The following is a 7,757-nucleotide window of genomic DNA, read 5'->3' on the forward strand; positions in this document are numbered from 1 at the left end:
ATTTTGATTAAGACATTAATGAGCGAGCTAAGACGGACGTAGTCAATATAACTATTCGTTCAGCACTTTTGAAATATACAGTCACAAAATTCAGAACATGGGGCATTCTTACAGTATTCTCACTGTAACGGTAGGATAAGTAAAGGGAGCATATAGGAAGACAATGAAAGCTCTTACAATATTCGATGATGACATTTCTCTAAAACAGGCTATATGATACAAGTCAGAACAGTAGACAGGAAAGGGACCAAATTATTAGGGTGAGGCACATGGGCTACTGACAGCTTACTACACAACATACACTTAGTATTACTTTCTTAACTACAGTATACATATCCCCTTCGCATATTACATCCTTTCTGCAGCAGCATATAAGACATTTTTGGACTCACCTTGTTGTGCAGTGCTCACTTGAACAGGACAGTGGCGCAGCGGTCATTCTGGTGGTCAAATGTTGTAATCAAAGTCTGGCATTCTCTGGATTTATGGTGCTTTCAAGACAACTGGGAACTCGGGAAAAGGTTGCTTTAGAAAGAGGCACAAGTTCCCTTGGAATTCCGAGTTGGATGACTGTTCAAGAGCTCGTTTTTTTCCGGGTTCCCAGTTGTTTGAACTCACTGAAGTCTGAGATTTTCCTGTTCTTAGTTTTTCAGTTGTTTTGAACATGGCAGAAGTCATGCAGGATTGACAGCATGGCCAATGAATTTAACATTTTCTGGCCCATGGTGTTGCATGTGAATGTTTATCCTTTTAAGCTTGGAAAAGATACCCTTAAACCCAGACTTGGACCACACACACTCTTCAGTGAATAGCAGGCTAGTGATTGCTTTGCAACGCTTGCAGTTATCCACTGATTCCTTCCAAACCACTCATTGTTGAATTTATGATTTCCAACTTGTTGTATAAGCACCGATACGGGGTGGCAGGTAGCCTGGTAGTTAGAGCGTTGGGCCAGTAACTGAAAGGTTGCTAGATCGAATCCCTGAACTGACAAAGTAAAAATCTGTCGTTCTGCCCCTGAACAAGGCGGTTAACCCACTGTTCCTATGCCGTCATTGTAAATAGAAATTTGTTCTTAACTGACTTGCCTAGTAAAATAAAGGTAAAAAAGAAAAAACAAATCTATGATTTCTCTTCATGTGACAAGGCTTGAAAAGGATTTGCCAGTAGATTGTTGACTTGATTCATGATGATGACTGCTTTCTAGCTAAGATTTTGAAAGTATGATGTTGACATTTTATCTGTGGCCAATGACCTTGAGCCTTCTTGGATGGGCACTTGTTATGTAAATCTATGGCAGTACCCAAGGGGCATGAATTTTCGAGCTCTACCCGTAGATTTTGCAGTGACGTAGTGTGCCCATGAGTGACAGAACACTGAGCCAATCACGGTGCAACTAGAGAATATTACCAACCCCTACGCTTCGTATTTTCCGCTGGCTGCCCCACCACCACAGAATGCACTGAGCTAGGCTGAAACACCTGCATTTTGGAGCTCTATTACTCAAGAAAGCATCAAAGAAGCCATGTTTGTATATGACTTAATTAACTTTTTTAAACATTTTTTTACATTGTTTGCAAACTGTTATGTGACACGTATTAATGTCAAAATAACATGCAAATATATTTTTTTTTAGCTAAACAGGTGGGGCTCAAAACATCTGAGTGAAAATCAAGGGGGGTCCCCTGTCCATAATTACTACAAGTTTAGATAGCTGGCCGCTAACTTACCAATCTATACTGAACAAAGGTATAAGCGCAACATACAACAATTTCAACTATTTTACTGAGTTACAGTTCATATAAGGAAATCAGTCAATTGAAATAAATTCATTAGGCCCTAATCTATGGATTTCACATGAATGGGCAGTGGTGCAGCCATGGGTGGGCCTAGGAGGGCATAGGCCCAGCCACTTGGGAGCAAGGCCCACCCAATCAGAATGAGTTTTTCCCCGCAACAGGCTTTATTACAGACAGATATACTCCTCAGTTTGATCAGCTGTCCGGGTGGCTGGTCTCTTACGATCCCGAGCGTTTCTCCATTGCCAAGATAATCCATCCACCTGACAGGTGTGGCATATCCAGAAGCTGATTAAACAGCATAATCATTACACAGGTTCACCTTGTGCTGGGGGACAATAAAAAGGCCACTCTAAAATGTGCCATTTTGTCACACAACGCCACAAATGTCACAACTTGAGGGATCATGCAATTGGCATGCTGACTGCAGGAATATCCAACAGAGCTGTTGCCAGAGAATTAAATGTTAATTTCTTTACTATAAACCGCCTCCAACGTAATTTTAGAGATTTTGGCAGTACATCCAACCGACCTCACAACCGCAGACCATGTGTAACCACGCCAGCCCTGGACCTCCACATCCGGCTTCTTCACCTGCGGGATCGTCTGAGGGGGGGTGCTGCTGAGGCGTATTCCTGGGCCTGGCTCCCAAGTGGGTGGACCACCCAGTCATGTGAAATCCATAGATTAGGGCCTAATGAATTTATTTCAATTGACTTATTTCAAATTGTTGCATGTTGCGTTTATAGTTTGTACACTTTTAAGAGTACAAATATAGAGCAAAATATTTTGTGAAACTTTTTTTTATAGACACAACTACAAACTTCAAGAGTTGGTTTGATGGGTTTACTCCAGTTGTCATCGTCCTCCCCCTTGCATACATTTTATTTATTTAAAACAAATCTGACATTTTTCACATTTTACAATCATAAATAGTTAACATAAATACAATTCAACTTTCACATCAATACGTTCGAGTTCGTAATTACATAACATGATTTAATAGTGTCCATGGAAGGTTTTAGAGTCCATCTTATTTTTAGTTCCATTTTGACAAAAAGTTGTTTTTATAGTCATAATGCATCTTGTTTCCCAAAGTATACTGTACACAATATTATCCACCATAGTTATTTAGTAATGTCAATGCATATTATTGTCCACAATAATTATTTAGCAATGTCATCCATGTGAATATCTAAGAAACTGTGAAAGACAGACTTGTGATTTATACAGTGGGGAGAACAAGTATTTGATACACTGGCGATTTTGCAGGTTTTCCTACTTACAAAGCATGTAGAGGTCTGTAATTTTTATCATAGGTACACTTCAACTGTGAGAGACGGAATCTAAAACAGAAATCCAGAAAATCACATTGTATGATTTTTAAGTAATTAATTTGCATTTTATTGCATGACATAAGTCTTTGATACATCAGAAAAGCAGAACTTAATATTTGGTACAGAAACCTTTGTTTGCAATCACAGAGATCATACGTTTCCTGTAGTTCTTGACCAGGTTTGCACACACTGCAGCAGGGATTTTGGCCCACTCCTCCATACAGACCTTCTCCAGATCCTTCAGGTTTCAGGGCTGTCGCTGGGCAATACGGACTTTCAGCTCCCTCCAAAGATTTTCTATTGGGTTCAGGTCTGGAGACTGGCTAGGCCACTCCAGGACCTTGAGATTCTTCTTCTTACGGAGTCACTCCTTAGTTGCCCTGGCTGTGTGTTTTGGGTCGTTGTCATGCTGAAAGACCCAGCCACGACCCATCTTCAATGCTCTTACTGAGGGAATGAGGTTGTTGGCCAAGATCTCTTGATACATGTCCCTTCCATCCTCACCTCGATACGGTGCAGTCGTCCTGTCCCCTTTGCAGAAAAGCATCCCCAATGAATGATGTTTCCACCTCCATGCTTCACGGTTGGGATGGTGTTCTTGGGGTTGTACTCATCCTTCTTCTTCCTCCAAACACGGCAAGTGGAGTTTAGACCAAAAAGCCCTATTTTTGTCTCATCAGACCACATTACCTTCTCCCATTCCTCCTCTGGATCATCCAGATGGTCATTGGCAAACTTCAGACGGGCCTGGACATGCGCTGGCTTGAGCAGGGGACCTTGCGTGCGCTGCAGGATTTTAATCCATGACGGCGTAGTGTGTTACTAATGGTTTTCTTTGAGACTGTGGTCCCAGCTCTCTTCAGGTCATTGACCAGGTCCTGCCGTGTAGTTCTGGGCTGATCCCTCACCTTCCTCATGATCATTGATTCCCCACGAGGTGAGATCTTGCATGGAGCCCCAGACCGAGGGTGATTGACCGTCATCTTGAACTTATTCCATTTTCTAATAATTGCACCAACAGTTGTTGCCTTCTCACCAAGCTGCTTGCCTATTGTCCTGTAGCCCATCCCAGCCTTGTGCAGGTCTACAATTTTAACCCTGATGTCCTTACACAGCTCTCTGGTCTTGGCCATTGTGGAGAGGTTGGAGTCTGTTTGATTGAGTGTGTGGACAGGTGTCTTTTATACAGGTAACGAGTTCAAACAGGTGCAGTTAATACAGGTAATGAGTAGAGAACAGGAGGGCTTCTTAAAGAAAAACTAACAGGTCTGTGAGAGCCGGAATTCTTACTGGTTGGTAGGTGATCAAATACTTATGTCATGCAATAAACGTAAATCAACGGCTGGAGAGCAGCAAAACCCAGTCAAAGGCAGAGGAAATGACAGATGCGAGTAGACTGTATGCAGATGTTCCTCTGCCGGAGGGCGTAGCTTCATCTTATATGGCGAAACCCCCGTAAAATCTCAGCCCTGGGATAGAGCTGGTAGAGTTGCCTGGTGGCACGTGGGCCTGCCATGAAGCAGATGACACCACAGATTGTCGTCACCTACGAAGGAATCAATGTGTTACCTGACTCTGTGTAGATATCACGTGTAAAGGTGACAATGTATTATGTAACTTTGCTGAAATGTCACTTGTAGGGTGGGAGGATGTGTTGTGTGGCTGTAGTCAAGAGGCATGGGTATAAAAACCAATGTAAAAGATAGGGAAAGGGCGGAGATTCTGGGGAAGACCGATCAGGAGCTGATAGATGTGTTAGCAGACTTTTGGAGTAAGGTAAGAACAGAACTTAATTAGTATTGTTAGAAGTCCCATTGTAATTGCTATATATATATATTTTTTTTAATCCATCAGTTGTGAAGCTGTGGAACCAAAAGGGAAGTGTTACTGGTTTTCATTCACTAGTTAAAGTAGTTGTTGAATAAAGTGCTGAAGAAGAAAAGTAGCATTAGTACAATTATAGGCTCAGGGGGTTCACCTTAGGTGGCCCAAGGCCAGACCATATTGTGGGCTCGAGCAGGAAACCACAGGGGAGCACTAGGGTAACTGTGTAAAAAGCACACAAAAAGGAGTACTGAGTATCTATAGTGCGCTCCCTTAAGAATAAATTCAAAGAAATGTGATTTAGCTGAAACCCTATACCCGGGACGTAGCGAGTGTGACTCACCCGTGATGGTGTTGTCCGGTCAACTAGAAAGGGGAGGACCAGTCACTAGCATGAGTGTCTGAGATTATGCCACGTTTATAACAAAACATTGTTTAACCCCTTCGCTGAACGTATCCTGTGTGAATGGCGAGATAACATGCCCGGGCCACGCTAAAATAGTTTAGGGTAGAAAGACAGGGACCGGGAAAGAAGCTCATACCGCAGGATAATCCAGGTATACAACGCGCGGTGGGAGTTGCCCCACCCTGTTTGGTAAAGAGAAGATCCACAGACAAAGGCTACCCGAGTGTGAACCGAGTAGGGCCGTCTGCGAGGCGGACAATACTAGTCACCATGACAATTTGAATTGGCTGCCCTCTAGTGGTTTTGTACTTGCGTACTCTATACCAGATCCCGAATTTATCCACAGGTTTCACTGCAGGTTGTAAAATAGTGCAGTACCCGTTTAGAAACAGTTCGTCATCGTGATCTGGAACTTTTCCCCATCCAGAACTTTACAAAGACCATCTTAACATCCAGCTCAATGGAGGACTCCACTGTACTGTACAGTCCTTCCACTTTGCAGCTGTCTCTTTGGCTGACTGGACTACTAGGAAGCGGCGTAATGGGGGTTCTTCCTTAAAGACGAGCTATAACTCTCCTATTCGGCAGTGCAATGAATGCATATACAGTGCATTCGGAAAGTATAGAGACCCATTCACTTTTTCCACATTGTAATACATTTTTGAATCAGGCTGTATGGACATAGTTTTTTCCCCTCATCAATCTACACACCTTACCCCATAATGACAAAGCAAAAACAGGTTTTTAGAACTTTTTGCAAATGTATTAAAAATAAAAGGGTAAATATCACATTTACATACACTACCGGTCAAAAGTTTTAGAACACCTACTCATTCAAGGGTTTTGCTTAATTTTGTACTATTTTCTACATTATAGAATAATATAATATAGTCAATACAGAACATTTCAAGAACTTTGAACGTTTCTTCAAGTGCAGTTGCAAAAATCATCAAGCGCTATGATGAAACTGGCTCTCATGTGTACCACCACAGGAAAGGAAGACCCAGAGTTACCTCTGCTGTAGAGGATAAGTTCATTAGAGTTACCAGCCTCAGAAATTGCAGCCCAAATAAATGCTTCAGAGTTCAAGTAACACACATCTCAACTTCAACTGTGTGAATCAGGCCTTCATGGTCGAATTGCTGCAAAGCAATTCAAAGTAGCCACCCTTTGCCTTGATGACAGCTTTGCACACTCTTGGCATTCTCTCAACCAGCTTGACCTGGAATTGTTTTCCAGCAGTCTTGAAGGAGTTCCCATATATGCTGAGCACTTGTTGGCTACTTTTCCTTCACTCTGCGGTTCGACTCATCCCAAACCATTGCAATTGGGTTGAGGTCGGGTGATTGTGGAGGCCAGGTCATCTGATGCAGCACTCCATCACTCTCCTTCTTGGTCAAATAGTCCTTACACAGCCTTGAAAAACTAATAATAGTCCCATTAAGCAGGGTGGGAGGTAGCCTAGTGGTTAGAGCGTTGGGCCAGTAACCGAAAGGTTGCTAGATCGAATCCCTGAGCTGACAAGGTAAAAATCTGTCGTTCTGCCCCTGAACAAGGCAGGTAACCCACTGTTCCTAGGCTGTCATTGTGAATAAGATTTTGCCTTGTTAAACACAAGGTTAAATAAATAAAACATTTTAAAAAGCGCAAACCAGATGGGATGGCGTATCGCTGCAGAATGCTGTGGTAGCCATGCTGGTTAAGTGTCGCTTGAATTCTAAATAAATCACAGACAGTGTCACCAGCAAAGCACCATCACACCACCTCCTCCATGCTTCACGGTGCAGAGATCATCCGTTCACCTACTCTACATCTCACAAAGACACAGCGGTTGCAACCAAAAATCTCAAATTTTGCCTCATCAGACCAAAGGACAGATTTCCACAAGTCTAATGTCCATCGCTCATGTTTCTTGGCCCAAGCAAGTCTCTTCTTCTTATTGGTGTCCTTTAGTAGTGGTTTCTTTGCAGTAATTCGACCATAAAGGCCTGATTCACACAGTCTCCTCTGAACAGTTGCTGTTACTTGAACTCTGTGAAGCATTTATTTGGGCTGCAATTTCTGAGTCTGGTAACTGTATAATGAACTTATCCTCTGCAGCAGAGAACTATGGGTCTTCCTTTCCTGTGGAGGTACTCATGAGAGCCAGTTTCATCATAGCGCTTGATGGTTTTTGCGACTGCATTTGAAGAAACATTAAAAGTTCTTGAAATCTTCCGCATTGACTGACCATGTCTTAATGTAATGATGGACTGTCGTTTCTCTTTGCTTATTTGAGCTGTTCTTGCCATAATATGGACTTGGTCTTTTACCAAACAGGGCTATGTTCTGTATACCAACCCTACCTTGTCACAACACAACTGATTGGCTCAAACGCATTAAGAAGGAAAG

General features: G+C 42.5%; 1 long non-coding RNA gene across 1 annotated transcript; it reads right to left on the reverse strand.

The window, feature by feature from the left end:
* Window positions 1-4,239: 4,239 nt before the first annotated feature.
* Window positions 4,240-6,003, reverse strand: LOC106568984 (uncharacterized). Its single transcript, XR_001320426.2, has 3 exons — window positions 5,304-6,003; window positions 5,115-5,182; window positions 4,240-4,682 (listed from the first exon to the last, which is right to left on the reverse strand). It is a non-coding gene; the product is annotated as an uncharacterized lncRNA (long non-coding RNA).
* Window positions 6,004-7,757: the final 1,754 nt, after the last annotated feature.

This window comes from Salmo salar, chromosome ssa14 (assembly GCF_905237065.1).
Source record: "Salmo salar chromosome ssa14, Ssal_v3.1, whole genome shotgun sequence".
NCBI classification, from domain to species: Eukaryota; Metazoa; Chordata; class Actinopteri; order Salmoniformes; family Salmonidae; genus Salmo; species Salmo salar.